We start from the raw sequence: 15,402 nt of genomic DNA, 5'->3' as shown, positions 1-15,402 counted from the left end.
ACCTCCACAGGGCCTTCAAACAAGAATCCGTCCGACTCTTCCATGTAATCCTCAGTTTCCATCGGGCATGCAGAGACCGACGCATCCTCGCTGGTCTCCAGCAATTCCCCAAACCCAGGCCGTTCGCGCCTGCAGGACACCATCTTGCGACGTGAACGGGCAGACGCAAAAAGTTTGCGTCGCAAATCCTCCGGAACCAAAGGAACCGGCCGCTCACGGACGGACGATTCCCCGAAACCAGAGGAACCAGAGTCGGGATCAGGCCACCGCCGGGGCGGCGGCACCGATGCACTGGCTCCTCGGAGAGGCAAACTACCCATCGGCTGTCTCCTGGGCTGGGCTGGCAACCACGAAAGTGGCAGCAGCCCCGCACCAGCGCGCACGACAGAGGCGGGAATGGAGAACCGCTGGTGAAGAGTGGGTCTACTCTCCGAGGTAGACATTATGACTTAGATTTTCCTTTTTGAATAGTTATGAAGGCACTTCCTTGTGGTGAAAGCGAAGAAGGAGGCGAGTAGGTGGTCACACACCTGCTTATGAAGGTAAGCTGATGAGGGGTGTGGTCAGACGAATATTGGGATAAAGGTACATTGTGGAATTTTATTCAGTGCGCGTGCACAAGCGAGGTACAGTGCGTGAGTGATGCCGAGCGAGAGCCGTTACGATACAGAACACTGGAGAACACTGATCAAGATTACATAAACACAAGGTACATGGTACAGACGAACAACCTAACAGTGATACAAATATACCCACACACTTTTAGCGCAGAACACGATGACAACACCGTCAAGAGGACTGCAACATGTTTCTTTTATTTTCATTCAACCTTTATTTAACCAGACAGGTCAATTAAGAACAAATTCTCATTTACAATGACGGCTTGGCATGAGGACAAACGAGCCTCTGGAGGATAACGGAGAAATGGGACAAAATGTAATTAAATTGTATTAAATTATATTGAAAAGAGACAGACGATACATACATCACAGAGTTAAGGGAAATAATAAAAACACACATCAAACAAACAGCGAAATAAAATTACAAGGCATGATATACATGAAGCAGAACAGTCAACTTACAGTTATTTTAGGTTTGTAAGATATTTAGTTGTATGTATGATATTGTGAGGAAGGGGCAGGACTAGATAAGCATTTGCTTCCTTCTGCTCCTTCTCAAACTCATTTGTTTATCATTTAATGACGAATGTAAGATTACATATTTTTTAGTTTATCCTTTTTATAGTGTTTTTTATATGGTTGATTGTTCGAGATAAAATAAACTCAACTCAACAGTTAAAAGACTGGGTGACAGTTGCAGGTGTGTGTGCATAAACATATCCGCGATAGAGTCCTTAAAACTAGTGAGGGGGATCAATTTGTCCATTTTCAAAGTCTTTCGCATCTTGCTCCAACCGCTGGGAGCCTGTGTGTGCGGCCGCCAGCGCCTTAAGCCCAATTTATAGTTCTGTAGAGACAGCGGGGGAAGCGCAGAGTTGCGGAGGCGGTCTGTGGCACTCACAGAGGCCCTGGAAAAGCTCCGCAGAGGCGCTGCATTGCACATCCTGAAAGATTTACCTACATGCCAGGCAGATGCCATGGAGGTAACCTATGAGGTGGGATATCCTGGAGATCACACAACCTATAATGTGTGTTATCAACCAGATTCATCTGTTTCAGCTGAGGCTGTGAGGCAAATTAACTGATTTGCTGATTCATATACTCTTTGCACATAACTGCCCAATTGCACAGCCCTGCTAATTATCCTATCTCACTGTATTGATATTTTATTCTAATTAGTGTATATACTTGACAACATCTTGCCCAGTTGTACAGCCCTGGCCTATTCTTATTTCCCTTTTTACTTATAATTGTAATATATTCAATTGTGCTATGTTTAATTTATTTTATATCCCATTTTATTTTATTCAACCTCTTTATTTACAGCTGTACAGCCCTGGTCTATATTTTATTTCATAATTATATTATTATTCTATTGTGCTTAACTTACTTCATATTTAATTTAATTAAATTTTACTCCATTTTATTATATGTCTGTTAATGCCCGTCCGTTAACACTTTCAGTGCCGGCCATTAACATGGTAAAGAATGGTTAAATGCCAGCACCCAGTTCAATGATAGCGTTGTGAACGCATAATCTCTGTCTTAAATTATGGCTATGTGTCTAATCTGCCCGTCGTTTATCAATGACTTGTTTGCAGTCAACATTGTCGAAACGGATTGTTTTTTAATCGCTTCATTTCCGTTTTATAGCATTTTGAAAAGCCCTAGTTTTCAAGGAAAATATAAAGATTCCGTGATAAAAGGCATTTACTGGAATATTCTGGCATACACAAACACGTTGTCATTTTTCGGCCTATTTATGAATCGAGATATAGGTGAAAATAGCTCTGATTATCCTAAGACTGGTAAAATAAATTCCTTACCTCAGATCAGATGTTATCCAAAAAGATTATTCCAATTCCTGATCGCCATTCCAAATATCGATCACGCTTATTGATTACAGTGATGGGTACTGTAAATACATAATCCACGCGTTTTCCGGGCCGGCGAGCAGAATGGATTCTTCAGTTGACCTTGACGGATAAGTAAAATGAGGAAACTTCGTCAGTCTAAAGTAATGGGGTGCAGTACCACAGGGAGAGACGATAGGGGGCGGTATCTTCCCAGTTGAGCTCAGAGAGAGACTGCAACACTAGCGTGAGGCTCGATTGATGAAATATGAATTCAAATCGCCAATAAAAAAAAAATCAACAAACAAATGCTATATAGCATTGGCGGGCACTCAAAGGTCGGCATGAACTAACGACAAAAAGCGTGGCTGGCATCCAAAGTGTTAATGTCGCACCGAAAACGACCAAAGCAAAATTCATTGTATGTGAAAACTACTTGGAAATAAAGGCCTTTCTTCAGATTATTATTCTGAACTGTACCACCACTTATCATCCACCCTTGAAGAGGAGCAACGGTCTTACTTATTAGAAAAATATTATTAAAAAGAAAAGCTCATTATACTTGTAACAAAGATATTCGTATGTGACGACTATGGGCATGTCTTTTTTCCATAAAAATACTAATTTCGACAAGCTAGCAGTGTCCTTATTGCAGAGCAACAAGGTGATTGTCAGTGTGACTGCATGGCACACTACTATGAATGACGTGCGCGAGGTGGCCCACAGAACGGACACACACACAAGAGTATAAATGTGGCTTCAGTCCTTCAAGGTGAATGTCGAGGGTTAATTGTGGGGGGTTAATACACAGCCCCGTTGAGCAATCTGGTCTTTGTTCCACAGCTCTATATGAAATGTGGCAGGAGATATCTTAGTCGATGGATGCACCTAAACACACACAACTTGAATAATTCATTTTTGTCCACACATTACCAAACGAGAGAGGGACTTAAACGATGTAAATGCATTCAGATATTCACAGACCTTTCAGTTACATACAGTATAGTGTGTGCTTAAAATGTCAATCGCGTGGATACATACACTGCGACAAAGACATACAGTGGTTCAGGGAAGGTTTACGGTTAGATTCTGGCTCCATCCGGAAGCGCGTCGAAGTGTCCTTGAGCCAGACACTTAACTGCTCCTGATGAGCAGGTCGGCACCTTCTTACATGACCTTGCACGGTTGCCTCCGCCTGTCAGTGTGTGAATGCGTGAACGTGAGGCACGAGTTGTGAAGCACTTTGGATTACCGACAGGAATGGAAAACATGTTCTTTTTCTGTGCATGTGGCTCTCCCTCTCCCTTTCTCTCTCTCCCTTTCTCTCTCTCTATCTATCTATCTATCTCTCTCTCTCTCTCTCTCTCTCTCTCTCTGTCTCTCTCTGTCTCTCTCTCTCTTGTCGCCTCACCCGAGCATGAGTCACAGAGTAAGCGGATGGTGTAGACCTCGACAGTGCACCGACATTACAGAAGGTTAACCCTTTCACTACCACACTACAGACGGTAACCCGTATGTAGTGTGGCAGTGAAAGGGTTAACCGTATGCAGTGTGGTAGTGAAAGGGTTAATCCTTTGTCGCATGGCAGTGAATGGGTTAACCTTCTGTATTGTCGCAGTGAAAGGGTTAACCCTTTGGCAGTGTGGTAGTGAAAGGGTTAAGATCACTATTTAGTGGTGTTACTTTATCTTCCCTTTATAGCCGGCTAATACCCTAAGCTCCCTATCAACGTGTCCCACATGTGCGCCGTGACGGTTTATCCACGTTAGCCACGGCCGCTGGGAATCCGCGAGAGAAGCGAGAGGTCAGTCGCCGCGCCACATGTGCATCGGTGCCTCTAAATAGGAATTTGGATTTGATTTGTGGTATTTTTTTCTTGTTTCTCTTAGACCGGCTATGTCACTCGCTCCATGATTGACTCTCTCTCGCCCGCATGCGCGGTTGGCCACTCTGCCTTCCTTCACATTGCTGCCTGTTCCTCCCTGTTGAAGGAATCTATGTTTTTCAATGTGTATATAATGTATATATATATCGGTGGGTGACAGCATCTGCTATTAGATCTCACATGAGGAGGACAGTATTTAGTGGTGTGTGTTTTCAAGTTAGACTGGAAGCCACAGGCTAATAGAACCCTGGGCTCTGAGGTCGTCGGCAGCTTGTTAACATAAACACTGATAAGCACTGATGGAGGCAGGTTTGGTCAGATCTACGCGGAGAGTTTGACATCGATAGAGACGGAAGTTTAGTGGGTTAAAGGTGACCAGCCGTTGCCATGGTAGCGTGTCACGTAGTAACGAGAAGAGGGGGAGAACGTTATGAGCCATGAGTTCCTTCCGGGGTAAGTCAGATTGAGACACGACGCACAGGCGAGCAGACGTGTTGATCAGAGACTTTGATCCCTCCTCACCCTCGCTGGGTGGGGGAGGGGAAGTGACACATCATCGCTAGCTTCGGCTAACAGGGAATGGTTGCTGGCTATGACGAGGCCCAGAACCATTGGACTAATAGCATAAGAGACGGTGTAGAAGAATGAATTAAGACTGTTCAAGGACATTACAGAGTTGGTTACATCTGGTACGGAGCTATGTTTATGAAAATAAACATGAGGATCTAAGGAAAGAGATCACGTTGCAGTGTCGTTTCTTCTGACCACGGATGTACTAATAGGGGTTGACACAGTTGTACAGCCAGTATGAGAAGGTCGACTTCAGAGTAAGAGATAAACACAACGCAGAAACTTCACGAACACAGGTGACGAGGTGATACTGGCTGATTCTGATCGAAATCTATCACTATTCAATCTCGTTCAGCTCTCGTCACCCAGGCAAATTTTGATAAGAGTGAGAATTTGAACAATATTACAGGAAGCCATACCTGATCAGTAGCCTACATACCTGAGGTGTTCGCTTCCTGCAACCCCCACGTAAACAACAATAAACCCCTGCTGCAGAACACCACCACCACCAGTTATCTCTCTCTCTCTCTCTCTCTCTCTCTCTCTCTCTCTCTCTCTCTCTCTCTCTCTCTCTCTCTCTCTCTCTCTCTCTCTCTCTCTCTCTCTCTCTCTCCCCTTCCTATAGTCAGTATCATATTAATTTCGGTGAGCTCCTGAAAATCCACTCTCCCAGGACCCATTGCATAATTCATGGAGCCCCCTCTGACAAAAATTCTCTTTCATGTGTGGGGCGGGGGGGGGGGGGGGGGGGGACACGCTCCCTCAATGAGACTCCTCTGGAACCCCGGATAAGCTGAGCTCGGGTGGATTATATCTGATGGCACCGCACAGCTGTGCCCAGGTAAAAAAAAATAAGCACACTGGGCATCCTGTCATAGAAGACACTGTCAACAATGTATTGCAAGTTTATTTTGTGTTGCAGTGTTTGGCTAATGCAATAGCTGACAGGAAATTAACTCGGACCCGAGCTGTTCCCATAGCGGTGCGGCTCCCTTGCAAAAAGGTCTATAGAGTGCAGTCTGTGGTCTAGTGAGTCTAGTTGTTTGTTTTGGCTCTGCACTGCAGCACGTTGCATTTGAAATGGAACGAAGGATGATGAGGTTATAGTGCTAGACTTCCAGCTTTCATTTGAAGGTGTTTAAACAACCATGTCGGCTGAACTGTAGCCCTTTTATACTGCATAGAGTACCCCCCCCCCCCCCCCACCCCCCCCACCCCCTTATTTTAGGGGACCAACAGTAATTGTACACATTAACGTAAGCTTAAAGGGGCTATAGGTGTTCCCAGTGTGATGTGTTATGTCTAGCTGTAGTTCCCTGTCCTGGTCTTGTAGTCCTTGTCGTTTCCCTCCCAGGTGTACCCATTTGTAATCAACCCAGGTGTGTCTTGTCTCGTCATTCCCTCATGTATAACTGTTCTGTCTTCCCCTGTGTCTGATGCGGATCCTGTTTGTACAGCTTTGTGTTTTGTTTGTCATTATTTTATGTTACCCTTTGATCACAAAAACCATGGTAAATATTAATTAAATATCTTGTGTTGGTTACTTTGGCTACCGTCTCCTTATTATGTTACATTGACCAGACAACAAGCATTCCTTTAGTCAATGGTAACGTAATACCTCCACTCAACTCTCACCCATCTGGACACTAAGGACTCATACGCCAGGATGCTGTTCATAGACTTTAGTTCAGCATTCAACACTATCATCCCCCAACAGCTGATAGTGAAACTGGACCTGCTGGGGCTGAGCACCTCGATGTGCAACTGGCTGCTGGTCTTCCTGACCGGGTTGGCAACAACACATCCAGCACCATCATCCTGAACACTGGGGCCCCCCAAGGATGCATGCTCAGCCCCCTACTCTTCACACTACTGACCCATGACTGCACACCAACACACAACACCAACCTCTACGTCAAGTTTGCGGATGACACAACTGTGGTGGGGCTCATTAAAAACAATGATGAGTCCCACTACAGGGACGAGGTGAGCCAACTGATCACGTGGTGCGGGAACAACAACCTCATTCTCAATGTGGAGAAAACAAAGGAGGTTGTTGTCGACTTCCGGAGAGCGCACACCCAGCACCCTCCACTGACCAGGGTGCAGTGGTGGAGAGAGTGAGCAGCACCAAATTCCTGGGTGTGCACATCACAGAGGACCTCTCCTGGAACACCAACACTGCATCATTGGCAAGAAAGCTCAACAGCGCCTCTAATTCCTCCGGAAACTGAGAAGATCTGAAGCCTCAGTGCCCATCCTGTGCTCCTTCTACCGGGGCACCATCAAGAGCCTCCTGACCAGCTGCATAACCGCGTGGTACAGCGGCTGCACAGCATCCTGCCACAAGACCCTGCAGCGCACGGTCAGAACAGCTGAGAGGATTGTGGGTGCCCCCCTCCCCTCCCTCCAGGACATCTACAATACACGCCTGGCCCGCAAAGCACTACAGAGCGACATCACCCACCCCTCACAATGCTTTTTCACTCTCCTGCCCTCCGGGAGGAGAATGAGGAGCCTCCGAGCCAGGACCAGCAGACTGATAGACAGCTTCATACACCAGGCTGTCAGGAAGCTGAACTCTCTCCCAGCTCTCCCCAGCTCTCCCCACCTCTCTTACCTTGCCACCACAGAACCTGGACTAAGAACACCCCCCCACTGACACACACTGCCACTTTACAAACTCACTGCCACTTTACTTACTGCCATTATTTAGTTTACATCATATTAGTTTACTGCCATATCCATCATCTCACTGCCACTTTACTGCCATTACTGTATTATTGTATTTTACTGACATTATTTATTATTCATACTTACTATGTACCACTGCTGCTAAAAGTTCTTGTTTACCTCTATATTTACATTCACTCATACTGTACATTCACTTTTTTTAGCTACTGTCTACATTGTATATAGTCCTGTATACTGTCCATATGTTACTTTATGTTTATAGTGTACTATTATGTTACTTTATGTTTATATTAGATCTTGTTTTTTATATACACCGTGGGAAGGGGGAAATGCAATTTCATTTCTCTGTAGGTCTTGCACATTACGAGAGGTGACAATAAAGCTGACCTTGACTTTGACTTTGACAATAGGGCATACAGGCCTATATTTTTATATGCAGAGTTGATTATATTGCTTACACTGTTTATTTCTTCTCATATTTTTATATTCAGATTTATTTTATTGTCTGTATTTATGTCTTTCTACTATTACCCTGCCCATGCCTGTACATCCCATCCCCCTCCCCTATGCTGCTATGATGCCCAGAGGTCCCCAAGGTGATCAATAAAGGAATATCTTATCTTATCCTAACTTATATTACTATTACACTTTACTGTTACATTTGCACTCTGGTTGGATGTCAAACTACTTTCCGTTCTACTGCACTTTTACTGTATAATAACACTACATTTTTATCAAATCTAATCTAATCGAATGTGTCTTTTATTAGGTTGATTACCTGCACCGACACCAGCCTTGTCCGTTTTGTTACACATCCTATATTTAACTTGTCTGTGTTTTCCTCTAGTATATTTTGCTATAAACTTCACCCAGAGGGTGTGAGTGTTGCTCTTTTGATGGATTGTATGTGCACTGACGCCGGACATGCGTCTGGAATTATTAATTATTCTATTATAGCCGTTATTCTGAAGGTTTTTCCATCAGAATAAATCATGTTTTGAAATCAGGGCGAAATCAAAGCAGTGAAAATGTAATTATGCATGAGGCGGAGAAACAGCTTCGCTATAATGGAGGTTCACAGGAATTCATATTTCATATTCATGTCATCTACGAGATGTGAGATATTGAAAACTGTGAGCGGAAAAAAAGCCAAAGTTTCTGCAGGTGTTGAATATCTTTTCCCTGTTTCCAGTGTAACATTATCCAGCATCGTTTGACGTCGTCCAATCAGCTGTCAATGGTGAAAGTGTGAAGTCAGTCAAACCACTCTCATGCGATGTCTTGATGTGTGGACTTGTGTCAGCAAGTCAAAATAATGTGAGTGTCCATATAAGAGTGAAATACACTCTGAAAAACTAGAAAGGTGCGCCTAGTAGAGCACAAGTCCCATCCAGGTGGCAGCCACAAAAACATTATTCTCTCTCTCTCTCTCTCTTTCACAGAGCAAACAAACACACCTACAATATTTAACAAATGCAGACACCACCATTAATTATAGTTATCCATATTCACACACATTCACACAACATACACAGAGATCATTCACTGTGTGCAGGGGAGAAAAAAAGCCCAACTGTGTTGACAAGTCACTAGCCTACTGTACCAAGGACAGCTGACCGACAGTAGCCTACACGCTAGGCGGGGCTTAAATGTAGGGGGGGGGGGGGGTGGCAAACATTGTCCAATGAAACCAGATCTCCTTGCACTATTCCTATTACACCATGACATTATTACACTATCACACCATTACACTATTACACACTATGACACACTCAATCTGTCTGCAGCTAATCTCGCAAACTACAGGGCAGATTTGGATGAAACATTGCACATAGGCTGACAGCAGGCCAAGGACCTGTTTATTATAGTTATTAAGTTATTAGCATTAGCGTGCTAATACTTGACGGTAAGAGCGATTCTGACCATGCCTCTTTATCTGTTACTTACTTCTTGCTTACCCCAGCTCTGTTATGTGCTTGTAACCGGAGTGCCAGCTAGCGGCTAAGACTTCCAGTGTGGGTTTTTCCAAATAAAATATCTTCTGTCACTTCTTGTTTACTCCAGCCCTGCTTCATGTGGGGAGATCTGCCACCTGGTTGAGATTTGCACTCTACTGAGCACTTTTCTAGTTCATAAATGTTTTTAACGCATAGGTATAGCAACGGCAATAGGTTCACTAGGACATGTCCATGTGGTAAACAGGGGCCATAGAGCTATAGGTAGTAAAAACAACACAAGCAGTGTAAACAAATAGGTCAATATAATTTACTATCTAACTAACTGAAATATACATTATTCACAGTATCACAGTATCCAAAAGGTATCCAAAAGGAAGAGGTAGAGAACCTGTCACAGTGGTGTCAGGAGAACTGCCTCTCCCTGAACGTCAGCAAAACAAAAGAGATGATTGTGGACTTCAGGAGGTCGGGGGTCAAGGACTACAGCCCCCTCAGCATCGACGGGGCACCGGTTGAGAGAGTGAACAGTTTCAAGTACCTCGGAGCCCACATATCCGAGGACTTGACATGGACCACACACATTGACAGTGTTGTGAAGAAGGCACGACAACGCCTCTACTTCCTCAGGCGCCTAAGGAAGTTCCAAGTCAGTCAGAAGATCCTTAGGAACTTCTACTCATGTACAATAGAGAGCATCCTGACCGGCAACATCACCTCCTGGTTTGGGAATAGCACTGCACAAGACCGTAGCAGACTACAAAGAGTGACACGTTCAGCCGAACGCACAATTGGAGGGGGGCTTCCCACCCTCCAGAACATTTACAACAAGCGGTGCAAGGGGAAGGCTAAGAGAATTATTAAGGACTCGAGCCACCCGAACAACTGCCTCTTTGAACTGCTGCGGTCAGGCAAGCGATACCGGAGTCTTAAGGCGAGCACAGAAAGACTCAGAAGAAGCTTCTATCCCCAGGCCATCAGGCTGCTAAACGAACAATAATCACTATGCAACAACCATCAAATGCACACAGCACACACACCCACACGCACACACTCACTCAAACAAACAACACACTGCAGCACCCACTCTCCACACTTTAGATCACACAAACACACTTACACTTTATATTTATTGATAAAGGATTTGCACTACAACTCGTACACCTACTGTGAATTGTACCTAAATTGCACCTCGTCCCATTTCCCCATTTCTGCCTTGCACTATATAGTATTGTATATTAGTACACTGCACAGTATTGTATATTGTATGGTAACTACGTCTATTCTGCATCAAACATTGTACATATGTCTAAACTGAACACTGTGACCTAATTTTTTTTTTTTTACTTCTAATTTTACTATGTTATTTTATTTCATACTTATCTTGTCTTGCACAGTCTCTGGAGCGCAACAGTAAGAAGCATTTTGTATAAAAGTATTCTGTACTTCTGTATGACAACTATTAAAGAAACTTGAAACTTGAAACTTGAACTCCACATAAGGTGCAGTATGCCTAAGGTAGTGTTATTGTGCTCCTTGGGTTCCTATTAGTTCTAGGTCGATGTCTGGCAGCAGTCCCTGCCCACTGTTGTGGAGCCTGATGGCCGCTGGTATGAAGGACTGTGCGAGGCGGTTAGTTGAGTGTCGGGGGGGTATGAGTCTGTGGCTGAACGTGCTTCTCATCTTGACTAGCTCGTCGTAGAGAGGGTGGGAGGGGTTCTCCAGGATGGCAGCCAGGTTCCTTCTCATCCCCCTCTCTGCCATCACCTCTAGTCTAGGTAGCTCGACTCCCACCACGGAGCTAGCCTTCCTCACCAGCTTGTTGAGCTTGTTGGTGTCCCTTGAGTTGATGTAGCCTCCCCAGCATGCCACAGCATAGAAGAGGACGCTGGCCACTACAGACTGGTAAAATGACTGCAGCAGTCTATTGCACACGTTGAAGGTCTCCTCAGGAAGAACAGCCTGCTCTGTCCCTTCCTGTAGAGGGCCTCTGTGTTATCCGACCAGTCCATTTTATTGTTCAGGTGTACCCCAAGGAACTTATATGTGTCCACCACCTCCACCTCCTCCCCTCGGATGGTAATGGGAATTGGGGGGGGCCTCTTCTTGCCCCTCCGGAAGTCCACCACCAGCTCCTTGGTCTTACTGGTGTTGAGTTGGAGGTGGTTGCTGTCGCTCCACCCCACAAAGCTCTCCACCAGGGCTCTGTACTCCTCCTCATCATCATCGGTGATGTAGCTTATGATGGAGGAGTCGTCGGAGAACTTCTGCAGGTGGCACTCGCTTGAGTTGCGGCAGAAGTCTGAGGTATACTGGGTGAAGAGGAAGGGTGACAGCACAGTTCCTTGGGGGGCGCCGGTGTTGCTCACCAGTACGTCAGACTGACTGTCCTTTAGTCTGACGTACTGCGGTCTCTCAGTGAGGTAGTCCTTGATCCAGGCCACCAAGCCGTGCTCCAGCTGCATCGCAGAGAGCTTCTCCGCTAGCAGTGACGGCTGGATGGTGTTGAAGGCGCTGGAGAAATCAAAGAACATAATCCTCACTGAGCTGCGCGGCTTCTCCAGGTGTGTGTAAGCTCTGTGGAGCATATAGATCAGGGGTGGGCAATTGTTTTTCCCAGGGGGCCGAATGAACAACTGAAAATATGTTGGAGGGCCGGGCCAAAATTCCAAACTCAATTATGCATAATATATATTTTATTTCTATATAAAAAGCAGTAAATGGCATTATTTTGACCCCTGGTAAGAGTGTATGTTATTATTTGGCAATTAAAATGTGAGGTTAGCTTTCAAAAATATAATTTATTCAAATAGAATTTATTTCCAAAATGATAAACAAAATGTGAAACATTAATAACAAAGGGCATTTTGAGTTTCATATACTATTGAAACAAGGATTTTCTTGTTTTTCTTGCTTTCTAAAGACATCACATCATCTTATAGCAAAAATAAACAAGACATGTCACTGAACTGTGTAAAGAAAAGTGTCCCAGTTTTGTAGCCTTTTTTACTTTACATGCCTATATTAAACATTTAATGTTTTCAGAACTGTACAAAAAAAAGAAATATCAAGTGTCCCATTTCACTTGTTATATTTCCACATTTTAGTGTTCTTCAGTTATTATTTTTTTCATTCAGTGTGAGAAATCCAGTCTCTGTTGAGCTTTAACAAGTCCATCAAAGTCAGGTTGCATGTCTGAGGTGGAGATGCGAAGCACAGCTGCCAGATGTTCATCAGTGAGAGAGGATCTGTACCTGGACTTGGTAAACGTCATGACTGAGAATGTCTGTTCACATATGTAGGTGGATCCAAAGAGAACCAACATCTTCTGAGCATGTCTCCTAAGCGTATATTGTGCGTGTGAACGTTGACATGAAAAGAAAAAAGTAAATCTTTTAAATGTATTATCATGTAATCTTTCGCGGGCCGGTCAGAATCACTATACGGCCCGCGGGCCGTACAATGCACAGGTCTGATATAGATGATGGCGTCCTCCACCCCGATGTTTGCCTGGTATGCAAATTGCAGGGGGTCGAGGGAGTCACACACCAGACATGACCGATTACATAGAATAGATAGATAGAATAGAAATACTTTAATCATCCAGAGGGGAATTTGGCACTACAAATCGCTCACAGTAAACATTTAGGTAGACAGAACAAAGTCACGAATAAGAATAACAAAAAGAATTGCCTAAGAATAAATAGTCAAATAAGCCTAAGAATAAGATAATAATAATAAAGTACGGTCCGGGATTCACATTTCGTACAGTATGTTGTGTCTATACATTCTAGTATAAAATATACAGTAAAAATATACAGTAGTCTATAGTAAGTGTACAGTAAGTGTAATATTGAACAATGTTGTTTTAAAAGTAAAAGTCCAGGAAGATGGTTACTGTCACTCTGTGCTCACTGATGCAGTGAGGCACAGTGATGCATTGTAAAGTCTGATGGCTGTCGGAATGAAGGACTTCCTGTGCCGTTCAGTGCTACATTGTTAGTCCGATTGATTGATTGATTGATTGAACATTTTATTAACAGATTGCAGAATGGGTACAATACAGTACAGCTCAATACACACAATTGTTAAGGGGATGCAGACCAGAGAAATACTTTTGTCTTGTTTACAGGGACCCCCATTTTCAATTCAATTGGGTAGGCGGGGTGGGGGGGGAAACTGTAGATTGGAGGGGGTTGGGTTTGGGTCTAGCACTGAACATGCTCCTCCTGTCAGCCACGTCTGTGTATAGTGGGTGGGAGGGGTTGTCCCTGATAGCATGGAGCTTAGCAAGGCTCCTCCTTTCCGCCACCCTCGCTAGAGAGTCCAGCTCCACCCCTACCACGTTACTGGCCTTCCTGACCAGCTTATCCAGCCTGTTTGCGTCCCACGCTCTCAGTCCACCTGGGTGGAGATAATGAATGTGTTAGTGACACATACCATGTATATGGTAATATTGGTCGTTATCTTGTGGGTGACTCACAGTGTGGGCCTAAGTGTATTGTAGTATCAGTTAAATATAACCGTAAAGCAGGTGACTTTTTCAGGCGACTGGAAGAAATGCTGAGAGCGAGTCCATGGTATTCGGATGCCAGAATTTATCGTTGAACATCCCACTGGTGTCGTGGCCCTAACTCAATGAACCATCTGTGATGGAAGGTGTCCACTTACCCTGTTACCCTGTGACACAACCCCATCCCACACACACTCACACCCGCGTTGCCGTAGCCTCTGTGTTAAGTGCTCGCCCTAATTTATAGACCAAGGGTCATAAGTTACAGTAGATCTTTCATATTGGTGGCTTGACAAAATCTCATTTCAGGCCTCTGTATGTCTCATGTTGCTGGGATGCTATGTGGCATGGATTTCTTTTTAGTTGAGTTTGAACAATTTGAAAAGAAAGCAGATGATTATGATTATTTCAATTGTAAATGTTATTTTATTGTAATATCCTTTTAATAAATGCATGTGCTGGTGAGGTAGAAACCTGCACCTGAAACCTGAACACATCATAATAACATTAGACTCTAAATGGCCAGGAAAAAAGCTGAGTATATCATTTGTTGTTGCGTATATCCTGGACCACATCACTCATTTCCCGAACCATGACCTTGATTCTACTGTAATCACTCCTGCGTTTTTGTCCGCTGCCGCTAACTCGTGCATTTCTGAGCCACTTTGGCTCTGAATCGGTGGATAGATTGACAGTCATTCAAGGACCTGTACTCTTGATTTTATATAGATATTTTTTCTTTCTTTCGTATTTATTTATTTATTTTTTAATCGGTCAAAGATTGACGACGCAAGATCGCACATTTTGTTTTCTCACACAGTGGGTCCGTTTGATTTAGGTGTGCCCAGTGTGCCAACATTTACAGTGCTGTTGTCAATGTCGACCCACCGGCACACCTAAATCAAGCCAGGCCATTATTAATGTTATTAGCCGCAGTTGCATTTAGCCTGCCATGACACGTCTGTGAAAAGAGTCCATTACTGTTGAATTAGGAGGGTGGGGGTCACTCACCCGCTGGCCTAATGAGCGTTCGCATGGCTCTGCCGTTTGTTTTGATTTATGATGAGATGAGATACAATAATTCTTTGTAGTAAATGTGTTTTGTTTATCTAAATCTAAGAAATCTCCCTTCCCCAAAATTTCATAATAATAACCTTTATGTGACAATGTGATATTACCATCACTGGTACAATGGTATTATTTAAGTAAAAAAAAAAAAATATCATGGAGATTTCTACCGTGGTAGTACCATGGTAAATGATTCACGGTCTGTACTGTTGTGAAACTGAAAGTACCGTCAAACTACCACTTT

The sequence above is a fragment of the Notolepis coatsorum genome (genome assembly GCF_963971535.1).
Source record: "Notolepis coatsorum genome assembly, chromosome: 1".
NCBI lineage: Eukaryota > Metazoa > Chordata > Actinopteri > Aulopiformes > Paralepididae > Notolepis > Notolepis coatsorum.
This window is presented reverse-complemented; position numbering follows the sequence as displayed.